Source organism: Puma concolor, chromosome B2 (assembly GCF_028749965.1).
Source record: "Puma concolor isolate L17-30 chromosome B2, mPumCon1.1.hap2, whole genome shotgun sequence".
Classification (NCBI taxonomy): domain Eukaryota; kingdom Metazoa; phylum Chordata; class Mammalia; order Carnivora; family Felidae; genus Puma; species Puma concolor.
In genome coordinates, this window is record NC_141671.1 from 117,872,384 (window position 1) to 117,891,000 (window position 18,617).

Consider the following 18,617-nt stretch of genomic DNA (forward strand, 5'->3'; position numbering starts at 1 on the left):
AAAGCCTTGCTTATTTACATAAATTCCAGAGGGATTTATAGAAGTTTTATTATATATCTGAATATGTTCCTATGTGGTATGAAAAATATGTATGTGTTTGAGAAACTATGAATATCTTACAGAAATGAACAATTTAATAGCCTTATCTTTGAACTTCCTATATTATTATGCCTTCTCTGTGCTTAAAAGGAATTATTGCCTAAGTCAGGGATTAGCTGGGCTACAGAATTCATGTTCTGGTTACTACATTATACTATTTCATAGGACCTATTGATTATTTCTTCTAAATATTTTTCATCTGTCCAGTTTTCACTATTCCACTATTACTACTTTAGTTTGAGTCTTCTTTAATAATTAATTAGATAGTTGTATTAGCCCTGCTTCCTGGTCTTCCTGCCTTCTATGTTCTTTTCTTTCTGTCTTTCTCTCTTTTCTTTCTTTCCATTCATGTCTGTTTACCCATTTATTTATTGTCTGCTATTTGCCACGCTCTTGACTAATTTCTGTTGATACTATGGAGACACCAAGGTGGTGCCTTCTTTAAGCAACTGACAGCATTGCCCAGTCTAGTTCACTACTGTTGAATTGAACCTTGTATTTTTCTTCACTAAAAACCTTTAGCATCTTCCACTGACTTTTAGTATAAGGTTCAAATTTATCAGGGCTTGCAAGACCCTTCACATTTCGGCACAATATATTATGATTTAGAGGGAAAGGCAAGAGCCAGGAATGATTGATGTCCTGCAATATGCAGGGCAGTTCTAAAAAAAACAAGGAATTATATAACAAAGAATCTTGCATGACATTCAAACACCCACAAGGTATTCAAAACTTCATCTGAACCCAGAGTTTAAATCTATTTTCCATTATATGCAAAGCTTGTTTTTTTTTGTTTTTGTTTTTTGAGATAGAAAGAAAACACAAGTGAAGGAAGGACAGAGGAGAGAGAGAGACAGAGACAGAGAGAGAGAAAGAGAATCCCAAGCAGGCTCCACACTGTCCATGCAGAGCCCCATGCATGGGGCTTGAACTCATGAACTGTGAGATCATGACCTGAGCCGAAATCAAGAGTTGGATGCTTAATTGACTGAGCCATCCATGTGCCCCTATATGCAAAACTTTTATTTTGTGTCATTTTTTTGGGAATGGTTTTAATACACACTGTTTTGATGCTAATTTCAACCAAGATACTACACTGGCTCAACTGCTAGAAGCCTCTCTTATTTTCAACCTCCAGGAACCAGAACAAGAAACTGAACAACACTGTGAGAGAACTCTGGGGTATTGCCTCTGCTTCCTTCTTGGCAGTTGGTTGAAGTGTGTGTGTGTGCATGTGCAGATGGTTTTAGCCTTGGATAGAATGCAGCCCAACAAAGCAGTTGGATAAAATAGAAAAAGATAAAATAGATAAAATAGAAAAAGAAGAGCTGGAGTACTGTTCTCCCTCCCTGCCCCTCATTATCTTGGGACAAGCAGTGCTGGCTCCAAATCCGCGCCCAGAACTCTTGTCCCAGTATCCTTTTGTGTGTGTGTGTGTGTGTGTGTGTGTGTGTGTGTGTGTATGTCTGCGTGTGTTTAAGTAAACTCTATGCCCAACGTGGGGTTTGAACTCATGACCCAAGATAAGAGTCACATACATGCTCTACCAACTGAGCCAGTCAGGTGCCCCTTGCCCCAGTATCCTTAAGAGTGAATTTTGGACAGTAAAACACCTCTTTCTTTCTGAGGAAGTAAAACAAGAACAAAGACAAAAACAAAACAGGTGGAGGCAATCTGACTTCAGGCAGTTGTGTCTCCACCCCTCATTTTCCAAATTTTTGAGAGTGGTACTTAATCTTAGCCACACAATGGAATTATCTATGGAATTTTAAGAGATACTAATGCCTTTGTAAGGTGTTCAAAGTCAATTAGTGGCCAGGACTTTGCTCATTCTTGGTTGTCTTTCTTTTTCAAGCTGTCTATAATCCACCATACTTTTTTGGGGGATTTGAGTAGCTTGATTATGTGAATGAGGTAAAGCCTTGCTTATTTACATAAATTCAACAGGCATTTGTTGAAGTTTTATTATAAACCTGAGTATGCTCCTATGTGATATGAAAAATATATTTTTTCTTTATATTTTGTATTATCTTTATTATTTTGTATTATATTACAGTATTGTAATCATTTTTATGTGAATATTTTTGAGTTGTGGAATGAAACACCTGAGTTTCCATTATTTTTTATGAGGAAATTTGCTTTGACATACAAGCGCTTTGGATTACAAGTGTGTTTCTGGAACAAATTATGCTCGTAAACCAAGGTTTAACGGTAATTTGATATATAGAATTTTTAAGCCAAACTGTTTTCAGCTATGTCAGCATAATAAAAAAATATTCTCAGTCATGGAAAGCCTTAAAAAAGACTTATACAAAACCTTATACAAAGACTCATATAGACAATAGTTTTAGATAAAGTAGGAGGAGAGAAAAATCCAAGAAATGCTGCAAAAGATACCTGAATTGAAGGTGATTAAGTAGCTTACTGAAGTTTGTTTTTATTGTAGCCATTTATTTAAGAACAATTAAAAAGAAGAAATATACCCACAATACTCCAGAATTAAAAGCTTAGAAAAAAATTACATGATGGGCACCATTGTGGAGGAAAATTTTTTAAACTTAAGGATTTGCTAATTTTTTGTCTGAAGGGGAGGATTGGTTTTTTTCTTTTTAAAAGGAGAAAGCATTAAAAAGAAACAGAAATGGTAAGCAAAAGTAAATGAAGGTTGGAGAAATGTGCCCAGGTATATCAGTAATAATGATGAATATAAATAGATTAGACTTATGAATTTAAATTCCAATATTTAAAACTAAAATATTAAAAATAATCCACATATATAACATTTCTAAGGCACATCAACTTTATTTGTGGCCAAGAGAAAACAACAAGAACCAACTTTACAATTCTATCTGAAACAACTAAAAAATGACACATATAGAAAATAATGGTTTTTAAGACATTGGCCTTAAACGACAAAGGACAATGATTTCTGGCAGATAGGAAACAAATGTGAGCCCTGTGATTGCTCCTACCTTGAGAGAATTTCCAGATCATAAGGAGGGTAAGAGATCAATGGACTCCTTGATTTGAGGAGATTGGGCTAAGAATTCAAGGAAAAGAATGCAGTTTAAGTTCACATGGTGGCTAGGGGCACCTGGTGGGCTCAGTCAGTAGAGCATACCACTCTTGATGTGGGGGACTCTTGATCACGGGGTCATGAGTTTGAGCCCCACGTTAGGGATAGAGTTTACTTAAAACAAACCAACAAAAATACTTCACATGGAATCTAGAGTACCAGAGAGGAGATAGCCACACAAAGATAGAACTCTGGACAACTACAGAGAACCATCCTCTAATATTCATCAAGGTACCAATCAGTGCATGGATTTGAAAAAACTACCTCCCTCAACAGTAATTGAGGACTACCCCAAATAAAAGAACAGGACCAAACATTCATAATGGATGGGGAATAGTGTTTATTACTACCAGCCACAATTAAAAACTACAGAATTCACACAGCTTTGGGTATAGGGTCTAGTCTTGGCATTGGGAATATTTAGACCACACATGGCTCAAGTCTTGCATAACAAATCTTAAAAGCAGGACACCAAAAGATCAAATTGTTTCTAAGAAAAAGCTTAAAATATTTTTAGAATGCAAAATATCCAACAGTTCACGAGGTAAAATTAATCTTGCGTGATATCTAATAAGAAATTATGAGACATAAAAAGAGTGGGAAAAATGCAACCCATAGTTAGGAGACAAATCACCTGATCAAAAGTAATCAATCAATCAATCAATCAATGAGAACTGGCAAAGATGTTATAATCAGCAGACAAGGACATTAAAATACTTATAACTCCATTCTACATGTTAAAGTAGCTAGAAGAAAGATGGAATATAATAGTAAGAAAGTTGGAAGATGTAACAGAGAACCAAATAGAATTTCTGCAGGTGAAAAATACGTCAAGGATGAAAAAAATACTAAACAGTATTAACTGGATACTAAGCACTGCAGAAAAAAATTTTGTGAATTTATAGATAGAACAAAAAAAATTATTGAAATGAAATAGGGTGAAAAAGACTTTAAAAGAAAATGAATAGCGTTATCAGTTCTGGGACAATTTCATGTGGCCTAATGTACATGTGATTGGAATTTCCAAAGGGGGAAGGAAGAAATATTTGAAGGAAGAAATTATAATGGTCAAAAACCTCTCAAATTTGGTGAAGGCTATGGGACGCCTCAGTGGCTGAGTCATTTAAGTGTCCAACTTTAGCTCAGGTCATGCTCACAGTTCATGAGTTCGAGTCCCGCATCAGGCTCTGTGCTAACAGCTCAGAGCCTGGAGCCTGCTTCAGATTCTGTGTGTGTGTCTCTCTCTCCCTCTCTTCCCCTTCCCTGCTCACAGTCTCTCTCTCTCTCTTGAAAGATGAATAGATATTAAAAAAAATTTTTTTTAATTGATGAAGGCTATAAACCTGCAGACCAAAAAAGTTTGGGGGAACACAATTTAGTTCTCAACACTTTTCAACCTACATATATTTCATTTATTCTGTAACCTGTCAATAGTCAGTAAGAAATCTGTTGTGAAAAAGCACGGTGAAATTATTTATAAAATTTTAGATTGTCCATTTAGGTTTTCCAAATTTTTATACTGTCTCTGGGAGATAATTTTACAACTTCTTTATAAACTTTTGTTTTGTAGTTGTCTGCTTATTTCATCTCAATCCATCATTTATTTCATAAAACCAATAGAAGGATGTACTTCAAATTCTAAGTACAAGTGTCTAAAACATGTCTTGGCAGGTAGCAGGCTACCAGGAAATGAGATGGATTTTCTGTGACTAATCTGTCACTGTCTCATTCCTTGCCATAAAATAAGGCCTTATTTTGAATCCATATTTATAAAACTCAGGCCATTTGTGAGGGTAGCATATTTTCCTTTTTTCCCTCCCCTATGAAAATTTATAATTTGTCTTGACTTGTCATCAGTATTTTTATTTATTTATTTATTTATTTATTTATTTATTTATTTATTTGGTGGGGGAGAGGCAGAAAGAGAGAGAGAGAATTCCAAGCAGGCTCCTCATGAAGCTCAAACTCAAGAACCATGAAATCATGACCTGAACTGAAACCAAGAGCTGGAAGCTTCACCAACTGAGCCACCCAGGTGCCCTCATCCTTATTTCAATAAGGTTATAGCTCTCTCTTATCATATAGGTGAGATTGGCGTGTTTATTTTGTATAATACCATTGTGATAAATCACCACAAACTTAGTGGCTTCCAACAATACAAATTTCTTATCTTTCTGTCCTACACATTAGAAGCCTGACTTGGTTTGCACTAGGCTAAAATCAAGGTTTAGACAGGACAGTGTTTCTTTCTGGAGGCTGTAGGGGTGAATCCTTTCCTTTCCTAGGATGCCAGCCTTCCTTTCGTCTGTCTCCATCTTCACAGCTAGCAAAGGTGAGCACAGGTAAGCTGCCTCTTTTTCACATCATACCATTCTGGCCTTGCTTCTGTCTTCACATCTCTTTCTCTGACTACCTCTTCCACTTTTAATGTTCTTAATGGCCCTCACGATACCCAGATGATCCAGGATAATCCCATTTTTAGGTTCACCAATCCATCTTATTTTTTCTTTGCCATGTAGCTTAATATATATATTCACATGTTCCAAGGATTAGGATGTGGACATCTTGGGAGACGAAGGGGGAATTATTCTGACTACTACATCTTTTCATAACACCATTTTTTTGTTCTAGTGTCCATACATATTTTCTTATTTTCATTTTCCTATATTTATACAAAATGAGTTCACCTTACCCTATGTGTCAAAAATCATCTTATTCATTTCATGTATGTGCAAGCATATGGCAATTTAAAAAAAAATTTTTTTAACGTTTATTTATTTTTGAGACAGAGAGAGACAGAGCATGAACGGGGGAGGGTCAGAGAGAGGGAGACACAGAATCTGAAACAAGCTCCAGGCTCTAAGCTGTCAGCACAGAGCCCCACGCGGGGCTCGAACTCATGGATTGCGAAATCATGACCTGAGCTGAAGTCGGCCCCTTAACCGACTGAGCCACCCAGGCGCCCCAGCATCTGGCAATTTTAATATGTCTTCTGGTGTACTTGTGCCTGAGCCCTTACATATTGGAATGGAAATTATTTTATTTTCCTATTATGCCTCTAAAATTGTATAGTTAGGAATTCCTTCCTTTCTTCCAGCCTGCCTTCCTTCCTACCTTCCTTCCTTTCTTCTTTCCTTCCACCCTCTCCTTCCTTCCTTCTTTTCTTCCATCTTTTCTTTTTTCCCTCCTTCCTTACTTTTTTGAAATTATGCAGATTAGTAGGTTGCATTATGTATGAATTTTATGTGAGGATCACAATGAAAGTGTAACAAAATAATTACAATGAGCAGGAGGGTTGTTTATCATAAGATTGAGAGTCACCGTATTGGAAGTAGGAAGTTCACTCTGAACAACTTCAAGAGTTGTTCAAGGCTCATTGAAGTGCTTTTTCCAAAAAACCCAAAAACCGAAAACCAAAACACAAAAAACCAAAAACAAACAAAAAACCAACATAAAAATATCACCCATCCCCAATACACACCTCCAAATACTTTGGATATTTAGGCAGCTCTAGAGCTACTGTCAGTGAAAATATTAGCCTTGGTATGTCATTTATTTTAGATTTATAAAGAATCTCTGCTTGCAGATCTGTGCCTTGAGTAGAGCTTACCTAATATATTTGTTAAAGCCTTCACAAAACAAAGCAGAAGACTAAACAAATTAACTGAACAGTTCAAACCCAAAATGGGCTACTTTAAGAAAACTTTTAGATGGAAACTTAAAATATATCTTAATTTTATGTTGACTACTAAATGATAATGTGCATTCATTTCCAAAATAAAATATGGTATTCTTTGCAACATTTTTATTTTTACATAAATGATTTATAATGAAATTCATAACCAAAATATTTTTAATTTTATGGGGATAGTTTACATCCAGTTATATGCATATGTAATATACATATATATATATACACACACACACACATACACACAATTATAGAATTATATTATACTAAAAAGTTTTTGTTTCAATTCTCTACATTTTCCAATGCTGTAAATCTCATCTTTGATGTTACAAGTCAAAAATGAGCCTTTAGGGTCTCCTGGGTGGCCCTGTCAGTTAAGCATCAGGCTTTGGCTCAGGTCATAATCTCATTGTTCATGAGTTCGAGCCCCATGTCCATCTCTGTGCTGACAGCTCAGAGCCTGGAGCCTGCTTCAGATTCTATGTCTCTCTCTCTCTCTCTCTGCCCCTCCCCCACTCACTCTCTGTCTCTGTCTCTCTCTCTCAAGAATAAATAAACATTAAAAAAATTAAAAATAGCCTTTAACAGATTTCTTTGGCTTCCTTCATAAAGACAATAGAAGGACCCAATGTTCTGCTCCACATTTTTTTCTCTCAACCTTTTCCTTTCTCTGGCTATGTAGTGATGGGAGTGATAGTAAGATAGGGTTGAGCATAAAGTCCGGAAAATCCTGTCTCTATCATGACTGTTTGACAGTTGGTTCCTTCAAGGAAACTACAAGAAAACAACAACACAGAATCTGGGCATTGAATAGAGATGGTTTGTGGGAATCTATCCTTAGAATGTCTTCAGGGAGAAGGAATTTTAATGATCTCCTCCTTCTAGAGACACATGTGCACCTTCTAAGCAAACTATGGCCAAGTAGATGATGGTCTTCTGCCTCCGAGAAGCTGCCAACCAACAACTCAAATTGCCTCCACTTGCCACGAGTGTTTATTCAATTCCCAAAGAGTGCCTGGTTGAGTTCATTCACTCCCTATCTCTCTGCCCCCTCTTTTTGGTCCAGGTACTAACAGATACCTTCTTTTTAGACATGATGCTCTTTACTCACTTTATTTCATTTAATGCTCACAACATCTCCATGTGTTTAGAACTATTATCGCTTTACAAAGGAAGGAAATCAAAAGACACTTAGGGAGGTAAATAACTGTCAAGATTATGCGGTACATAAATAGCAAGGCCAGGAAATAAACCATGGTTGTTTAATACTAGTTTGTCCAATTCATTTATTCAGTCAACAAAATATCTGAGTACTTAATATATGTCAAGTACAGAGATGGGTGTTGAGAATGCAGTGATCAATAAGACAGAGAAGGTACTTGCCCTTTGGAGACATAAATTCTACTGAAGGAAATAGATACAAGCAAGGAAGTAGATAAAGTAGTTAAAATTTATAAAAATTCTGATAAAAGAACACAAGGAACCCCAGTAAGGAAGAAAGGTATTCTAAGTAAAGTTCAGAGAAATAGAGGTGCCCAGCTGGCTCAGTCGGAGGAGCAGGCGACTATTGGTCTCTGGGTTGCAAGTTCGAGCCTCACGTTGGGTGTAGAGATAACTTAAAAATAAAATCTTAAAGAAAAAAGATAAAAGAATGTTGAGAGAAAGTGTCTCTGAGTAGACACCACTTAAACTATGTCTTTAGGAAGACAAAGATTGGGGCAGTGAGAGAGTTTAGGGGCACCCATGGCCTCCCAGGCCTTCATACAAGCCAATGTGGAGGATGGATCCCATGTAGTTTTAAGACTGGAGAGTTCATGTAAGTAAAGCATTTTGGGGGGAATATAATTTGACAATATACATACACATTTAAAATACATTTTAAATTTGCTTAGATGCTGCACTTTCTTTTGTGGTAGGCTTATAAAAATATTCTTGCATTTGTGAACTAAGCTACTTTGCAATCAAGTAAATCTTTTCCTTTCCTAAGGGTAAGGATGATATGGGATCCCAGGTTGTTGTTGCTGTTTGTTCTTTTCTTTTTCAACCCTCTGGGCTATAAGTTATAATGCTCCATTTTGGATTTTTTTTTTTCTCTTCTCTGCAGGCAGTCACAGATAGAGATCTTTCCGGAATAGTAATAGGAAAATAATGTACAGCGAAGCTGACACACCATATTATGGGCGGTATTGAAGGTGCAATCATAACTTTCAATTAAAAAAAAAGTTTATTTTGGTAAGATAATATCTTCCCAGCTGTCCTAACAGATACCAATGAGAAATGCCGGCTGTGGACAGAATGGTGGTGGGAAGTCATCTGAGATCCCCAGGGGTGTGCCCTTGGGGTGTGATCCCAGAACCCTGCACAGAGTACTAGTGCTGCTATACCAGTAAAACCTGCTCTGTAGGACTATACCAGGCTCGAGTTTTATTTGTGCTTTCATTTTCCTTTAACTCACTTTTGAGTTTCTATTTTTCAAGTCTGAAAGCAGCAGGCATGTAATTTTGGTAGAAACTTTCTTGGTGAGTTTCTAGTTGTTTATTGTTTATTTAGAGTGTGGGGGTGATTCATAATGAAGAGACCAGTACCCTAGGTTAAGACTGGGCAAATTTCCGTTTGCAGGGTCTGCCAATTTTCCACATTCTAGGAAAACTGGAGCGGTAAGCCAATTACTCAGGTAGTTGAAGCAAAAAGGTATAGAGGATGACTAAGTGCTTCCTCCCCCTCCTACTTGTGTCTTTCAGGTAACAGCCACAATGTTTTGCTTTAGTCTGGCTATGGAAATCTGAACCTCTCATGGTCCAAGGTGACTAATATGGCAGGACTAGACTGTCCAGCTCAGTAGGGTCTGATTTTCCTTTATGTGGCAAAAAAAAAAAAAAAAAAGAAAAGAAAAAGAAAAGAAAAGTAAACAAAAAGATGTTTCCTCGTGTATGTAGATAGACATGATCTAATTCCTGGTATAAACTTACCTCTATAGTATTGTTTCTTTTCCTTTTTTATTTTCTTAAATCTCCAGCATAATTTGGCATCAATATATTTAGTTCTTTAAAAATTCTCACCCAAATGTCCATTGACAGATGAATGGATAAAGAAGATGTGGTGTGTGCATATATATATATATATATATATATATATATATATGTATGTATATAATGGAGTATTACTTGGCTATCAAGAAGAAAAAAATCTTGCCATTTGCAACTACATGGATGGAACTAGAGGGCATTATTAATCAGAGAAAGACAAATATCATATGACTTCAGTCATATGAGGAATTTAAGATACAAAACAGATGAACATAAGGGAAGGGAAACAAAAATAATATGAAAACAGGGAGGAGGACAAAGCAGAAGAGACTTTTAAATATGGAGAACAAACAGAGGGTTACTGGATGGGTTGTGGAAGGGGGGATGGGCTAAATGGGTAAGGGGCATTAAGGAATCTACCCCTGAAATCATTGTTGCACTATATGCTAACTTGGATGTAAATTAAAAAAACAAATAAATGTTACAAAATCAATGTACAGAAATCAGTTGCATTCTTATACACTAATAATGAAGCAACAGAAAGAAAAATAAAGAAACTGATCCCATTCACAATTGCACCAAAAAGCATAAACTACCTAGGAATAAATCCAACCAAAGATGTAAAAGATCTGTATGCTGAAAACTATAGAAAGCTTATGAAGGTAATTGAAGAAGATATAAAGAAATGGAAAGACATTCCCTGCTCATGGATTGGAAGAATAAATATTGCAAAATGTCAATACTACCCAAAGCTATCTACACATTCAATGCAATCCCAATCAAAATTGCACCAGCATTCTTCTCGAAACTAGAACAAGCAATCCTAAAATTCATATGGAACCACAAAAGGCCCCGAATAGCCAAAGTAATTTTGAAGAAGAAGACCAAAGCAGGAGGCATCACAATCCCAGACTTTAGCCTCTACTACAAAGCTGTCATCATCAAGACAGCATGGTATTGGCACAAAAACAGACACATAGACCAAGGGAATAGAAGAGAAACCCCAGAACTAGACCCACAAACGTATGGCCAACTCATCTTTGACAAAGCAGGAAAGAACATCCAATGGAAAAAAGACAGTCTCTTTAACAAATGGTGTTGGGAGAACTGGACAGCAACATGCAGAAGGTTGAAACTAGACCACTTTCTCACACCATTCACAAAAATAAACTCAAAATGGATAAAGGACCTGAATGTGAGACAGGAAACCATCAAAACCCTAGAGGAGAAAGCAGGAAAAGACCTCTCTGACCTCAGCCGTAGCAATCTCTTACTCGACACATCCCCAAAGGCAAGGGAATTAAAAGCAAAAGTGAACTACTGGGACCTTATGAAGATAAAAAGCTTCTGCACAGCAAAGGAAACAACCAACAAAACTAAAAGGCAACCAACGGAAAGGGAAAAGATATTTGCAAATGACATATCGGACAAAGGGCTAGTATCCAAAATCTATAAAGAGCTCACCAAACTCCCCACCTGAAAAACAAATAACCCAGTGAAGAAATGGGCAGAAAACATGAATACACACTTCTCTAAAGAAGACATCCGGATGGCCAACAGGCACATCAAAAGATGCTCAACGTCACTTCTCATCAGGGAAATACAAATCAAAACCACACTCAGATATCACCTCACGCCAGTCAGAGTGGCCAAAATGAACAAATCAGGGGACTATAGATGCTGGCGAGGATGTGGAGAAACAGGAACCCTCTTGCACTGTTGGTGGGAATGCAAATTGGTACAGCCACCCTGGAAAACAGTGTGGAGGTTCCTCAAAAAATTAAAAATAGACCTACCCTATGACCCAGCAGTAGCACTCCTAGGAATTTACCCAAGGGATGCAGGAGTACTGATGCATAGGGGCACTTGTACCCCACTGTTTATAGCAGCACTCTCAACAATAGCCAAATTATGGAAAGAGCCTAAATGTCCATCAACTGATGAATGGATAAAGAAATTGTGGTTTATATACACAATGGAATACTACATGGCAATGAGAAAGAATGAAATATGGCCCTTTGTAGCAACATGGATGGAACTGGAGAGTGTGATGTGAAGTGAAATAAGCCATACAGAGAAAGACAGATACCATATGTTTTCACTCTTAGGTGGATCCTGAGAACTTAACAGAAACCCATGGGGGAGGGGAAGGAAAAAAAAAAAAAAAAGAGGTTAGAGTGGGAGAGAGCCAAAGCATAAGAGACTCTTAAAAACTGAGAACAAAATGAGGGTTGATGGGGGGTGGGAGGGAGGGGGGGGTGGGTGATGGGTATTGAAGAGGGCACCTTTTGGGATGAGCACTGGGTGTTGTATGGAAACCAATTTGACAATAAATTTCATATATTGAAAAAAAACAAATAAATGAATTAATTAATTAAAAAAAAATTCTCCAGGTTCAGATCACGTGATCATTTGCAGTGAACTGTGGATTTTTATCCCCTTACTTTCTTCTTTTTTTTCTTCTTTCCACAATTAATATATATAATATTCCAGGTACTGTGTTACATGTTAGAGGAACAAAGTCAAACCATAATCCATATCTTAGTAAACTCAGACTACAATTGTTGGGGAGACAGACAAGTAAATTAATAATTGTAATAAACAGTGGATGAATATTTGGATAGAAATATACATTGGGAGCTGCTGGAAAATAATACATGATAACATTATAGTATTCTGAATAATACACTCATGCACAGAGAAAATACACAAAAACAAACAAAAACAAATAAAAAACTAATAGTTAATAGCAAAACTTCCCACAAAGGAAAATCCAGAATATCAACGTAGATACATATTAATATGATTTAATTGTTTTTAGTTTTATAGGAAATAAACCTGATATATAATTATTGGTGGTCTAGGAAAATAGATTGAGTAGATAAAAGAAGTTTAATCTCTCTTTCATTGAATTGAATTGAATTTAAACTCCATTATAGTTTGGGACATATTTATTTCTTTGCATTCTCTACATTTCATGACACATATAGAGGCTTAATTAAATGTTTGGAGGAAGGGTGCCTGGGTGGCTCAGTCAGCTAAGTGTCCAACTTTGGCTTCGGTCATGATCTCATGGTCTGTGGATTCAATCCCCGTGTTGGGCTCTGTGCTGACAGCTCAGAGCCTGGAGACTGCCTCGGTTTTGTCTCTCTCTCTCTCTCTCTCTCTGTCCTTTCTCCTGCTCATGCTCGGTCTCTCTCTCAAAAATAAATAAGCATTAATAAAAATTTAAAATGTTTGGAGGAAAGCAGATACCACAACTTTAAAAACTAGTGATACTTTTTATGAAGAAAAAGTCTTTATGAAACATGTTACATACTTCTCTGTGTTAGTAAGGATAACACTGAATATAATTTATCATTTCTTTGAGGATCCTGAGTCACTATCATGAATAAAACTTATTTAATAGAACTTTATGTGTACACGCAGATAGAGATACAGGCTATAGGGACAAATGGGTATCAATTTGAGGAAGTACATCACATTTTATTTCTTGAAAAGATCCCTAGATTGCTGAATGATTGCTTCTAGTTTATTCTCCTTGATTTGTTTTCTTTCTCACATGTGTGGAAGAAAACCAATGTATTGTTTAGCCCCAAGGGAAATATCATATGGCTATTTCCTTTCCAATGTAAATTATGGAATAAAAATACACCATCTTCTCTCAAATGATTTCCTTACCCTCCAGAAAATCCTTCACTCTCATTGCCAGCTGATTTCTCGGTGGCACACAAATCATTATTTTTTTTCCCTCAACCTGTCACTATCAACATATAGACTAATTTGTTTTTCTGTATATGTATGATAATATTCATTGAACACCCACTATATATCAAGCATTCTCCTAGGAGTTCAAAATATATCAAGAAACAAATGAGTCAGAATCCCTAACTTCATGGAGTTTATAATCTAATGTATGTAACTGAAGAATCTCTGTGTTTTAAGGATTTATCTTGGTGTAATTGGGACCAGAACACCTATTATTTAAAGATTTTATAATATTCTACCTTTGGTAATGCTCTTTTAGAGAATATAATTTCATTAGAATCTTATAGATAAGTAGTTAGGTATCATTTTTATTTTTTGCAATGTGCAAATGCAGAACTTGGGCTTAAACAAAGTAAATTACTTCTTTTTTTATGTTTTTTTTTTAATTTTTGAGAGAGACAGAGAGCAGAAATGAGGAAGGGGCAGAGAGAGAGGGGGACAGATGATCTGAGGCAGGCTCTTGGCTGACAGCAGCAAGCCTGATGTGGGGCTAGAACCCATGTACCGAGATCATGACCTGAGCTGAAATCAAGAGTCGTACACTTAGACGACTAGAATATCTAGAATATCTCTGTAGAAGATATTTTATATTAATTATTTAATGTGTTCTTCACAAGGATCTATGTAGTACTTGTTGATTCCTTGCTACTTTTGGTACCTACTGGTGTAGAATTGTGTTATTTGTCCAAGCTGGTTATTTGTCATCTAGCTGGTAATGGTAGAACTAGGAATCCACCCATGTTTATTGAAAAAATAATCTCTGTATGTTAAGCACCAGAAAAATATTTTTTTAATCTCTTTATATTCTTTTCGACAAAAGAAAAGTTCATCACAAATATGACAGCAATATTTGAATTCTTTAGGAATTAATATTCCATTAAATCGATTTTGGAATAACATTTCATATTCTGAGTAACACCCAAATATGCAGTTTGAATAGTGAGGTGACAGGGGTGGGCAGAAAATCACAAAAATATTATGCAATGCATTCTGCTTTTCAGTGTATATTCTACAATTTTCTCAGGTGAACCTTTCATTCTGACAAGGCTTTTTAAAAAGTACATTGCAAATGCCAAAATAAGGTTAAAACAATCAGAAAAACAAAACAAAACTCTAGCCACCTATCCATTAATACATGCCTATAAATATAGAGCTAGACATGTATATATTTTTAATTGAAGTATAGTCAACATACAATATTGTGTTAGTTTCAAGTGTACAACATGGTGATTTGACAATTATATGTATTATTAAATGTTCACCATTATAAATGTAGCAGCCATCTATCACCCTACAAAGTTATTACCATATTATTTAATATATTTGCTGTGCTGTACTTTTTATCCCAAATGTACATTCTTTTCAATGGACAGGATTTCCAATAGTGTAGCTTTTATTACATAAAAGACAGAATTGATCTGTGCAAAAGCTGTTAAGGTATTCTCCTTTTCCTTAAACTCGGTGGTTTGAGATCATTACCGTTTGGCAAGCAGGAGTAAATGGGATCACAATTTCATCAACTTTGTGGAAATATTCCAGAAGACTGTGTTCATAAACAAGTTCTAAAATGCTACATAATTTTCCTGCTGCTTCATTGTTTGATGACTTACTTTCCATGGATACACTCAGTCCTTAGGTTTCTTGCCCCATTGCCAAAAGTGAAAACTGCTTGTCCAGAGGAACATACAGAGCTTCTGCCTTTTTGTTAATAGGAAACACTTTGTATAGTGATCTGGTTTCTATGCAACTATTTGTTATCTGCCTCGTATATACCTGAATGTTGCCCTGGTTGCCCTGGATATTATTATGGTTTCCTTTGTCAGTAGATATCCCAGTGAAGGGCCCCTTGTCCAATACTGTTTGGGAATAACCTCAAAATATAATATAATACAATATAACCATCTAATATAGTAGTGCTCTGGAGACTTCTATGGTCAGTAGGACTCAGATTGTCCTCCTCCATGAATAGCCTAAACAATCTGATGAAATATAACTACCTTATATTCTGTTCTAAGAAGCTGTTGAGGTATTTAGGGTAAGATAATAAATCATCATATATTAGGCACCTAATATTTATCAGGCACTGTGAGGTGCTTTTCATATGCTGTCTTATTTGTCACACAGACAAAAAAATCCTCCATAAATTACACACAATCCCCATCTTACAGATGGGACTCAAGAAAGTTAAATAGCTTGTGTAAAGTTAAATAACAGAAGTGGGATTTCAAACTCAGATTTTTGTTACTCCTAAAATAATGCTCTTCTACTTGTCATTTGGTTTACTGGGCTTAATTTGCCCTTAGACTAAATAAAAGTGAAGTAATTTCTCTTATAGCAGGCAACCTGGCAAATTAAGTATATTTTTCTTTTCTTTTAAATTTTATTTAAGAGAGAGTGTGTGCATGCAAGTGGGGGAGAGGGGCAAAGGGAGACAGAGAGAGAGAGAGAGAGAGAGAGAGAGAGAGAGAGAATCTTAAGCAGGCTCCACACTCTGTGCAGAGTCCGATTTGGGGCTCGAGCCCACCACCTGGGGATCATGAGCTGAGCAGAAATCAAGAGTCAGATGCTCAACCCACTGAGCCACCCAGGCGCTCCACATATATTTTTCTTGAATGCATTTCTCTTTTACTTTTCATGTCTTTATGTTTTGTTTTCTATTGGTAAAAATAGAGCATATCCAGACAGTAGTAAGTTTGGTTAAGATGCAATTTTGTTACGTGGGGTGGGAGTAAGACTGCTTAACTATATCTTCTCACTCTTTGCCCAAAACTTTGTTATAATAGGTAAAAATTCTACACAGTCCAGATATCTGTATGTGAGAATAGGTTAGAATGAGATTTTATGATGTTGATCAAAGAATGATAAGGATGACTTGCTACACTGTAGAATGGGGACTACATTTATTTTCTATATAGATAACTGAAGGCTAACCAGGAGACAAGGGAAATAACCTTTACCTTTAATTGTTCTGGATGCTGTGTATCTTTTCACCCTTTTGGTGATTTATCCAGTCTCTACTACCTGAAATTGATACTTTGTTTCAGAACCCTTACTTAACAAGATCTTGGTCCCTGCTTGTAAAAACAGCCAAAGTTCACTTTAGGTATCAGTAGATTTCTATGGAGACTACATTCCTTCAATACACTTGTTTCATTTGCTTATTAGCTCTTGTCTTTTCTTGCCTTTGTCTATACATATTTAGGTACGAGGGTTTTTTTTTTTTTTCTGTTTTTTTTTTGTTTGTTTGTTTTTTGTTTTTTTCTTTTGACTTCTTGTTTGTTTGGTTTGGTTAAAGTTACAAGGAGCCTAACTCAAACTGGCTTAAAAATTAAAAGTGGTTAATCCAGTCATGTAACCGAAAGGTTTAGTAGTAGTGTGGGCTTTCAGGTTCTGTCCAATGAAGAATCCAGCTCTATTTTTCTATTATTTTCTTGGCTCTGGTCTCCTGCTATTTTAGATTTGCCCTCCTTCTGGCTTGTCTTATGATTATAAATGGTTGCCAGCAGCTTCTGGAATGACCTGTTTCTCTATTCAGGTTTATAGAAAAGAATGAAACCATTGCTTTCCAAATCATTGAAATTTTCCTCTGAATAAACCATGGATGCTCAGAGGGAATGAGTTTAACTGATTTAGTCTAATCAGGTCTCATCCTTGGAGGAAGTCAGTTGCACCACAAATGCATGGTTTCTGGGTAATGGAGAATGACAGATACTTGTTAGGAGGTGATCCAGATGCCCAACATACTGCATGAGCCTAACCATTAAATTTGTTTTTATTTTCTTTGTTTCGCTACTAACACTGGAGCAAAGAAAGTTAGAGGGAGGTTGTTGGGATCTTTTTGATGAGAAAGTCACATTCTTTTTTTTTTTTATTTTTTTTTATTTTATTTTATTTTATTTTTTTTAAATTTTTTTTTTCAACGTTTATTTATTTTGGGGACAGAGAGAGACAGAGCATGAACGGGCGAGGGGCAGAGAGAGAGGGAGACACAGAATCGGAAACAGGCTCCAGGCTCTGAGCCATCAGCCCAGAGCCTGACGCGGGGCTCGAACTCACGGAGCGCGAGATCGTGACCTGGCTGAAGTCGGACGCTTAACCGACTGCGCCACCCAGGCGCCCCGAGAAAGTCACATTCTTAATGGTAACCATGATGAAAACAGATTTTCTCCTTTTTATAAATACTGAGACACAGTGTTGTCAACTGCTTTCTGCAGTAGTTGGTATGGTGTAACCAGGTGATTCCCAAAGTACGCACACATCCCCTCTCCAGCAGTGGCAAGCATCTCCTGGGAATGATCAGAAATGCCAATACTAAAATAGAAACTCTGGGATTAGGGCAAATCTGACTTTTTTTTTTTTTAAGTGTTTTTTTTTTTTTTTAATTTCTTTTTAATGTTTATTTATTTTTGAGACAGAGCATGAACGGGGGAGGGTCAGAGAGAGAGGGAGACACAGAATCCGAAGCAGGCTCTAGGCTCCAAGCTGTCAGCACAGAGCCCGACGGAGGGCTCGAACTCATGGACCATGAGATCATGACCTGAGCTGAAGTTGGACGCTTAACCGACTGAGCCACCCAGGCGCCCCAAGTGTTTATTTATTTTTGAGAGAGAGAGAAACAGCGCAAAGAGGGGAGGGGCAGAGAGAGAGCTCTGGAGATACAGCGTCCGAAGCAAAATCCAGGCTCTGAGCTGTCAGCACAGAATCCCATGGGGGACTGGAAGCCACAAACTGTGGGATCATGACCTGAGCCACCCAGGCACCCCTGGGGGAAATCTGAGTTTTAACAAATACTGCAGTTGATTCCGATCAAGTTAAAGTTTGAGAACCATTGGCCTAACAATTAGAACCATTGGCCTAACAATTACGTCAACAGTCACTGTCCTCGAGTTTCAATGTATATATTGACAGGATCATTTACTTTCATTTAATTGCTGTTTGAGATGTGGGTATGCTTTCT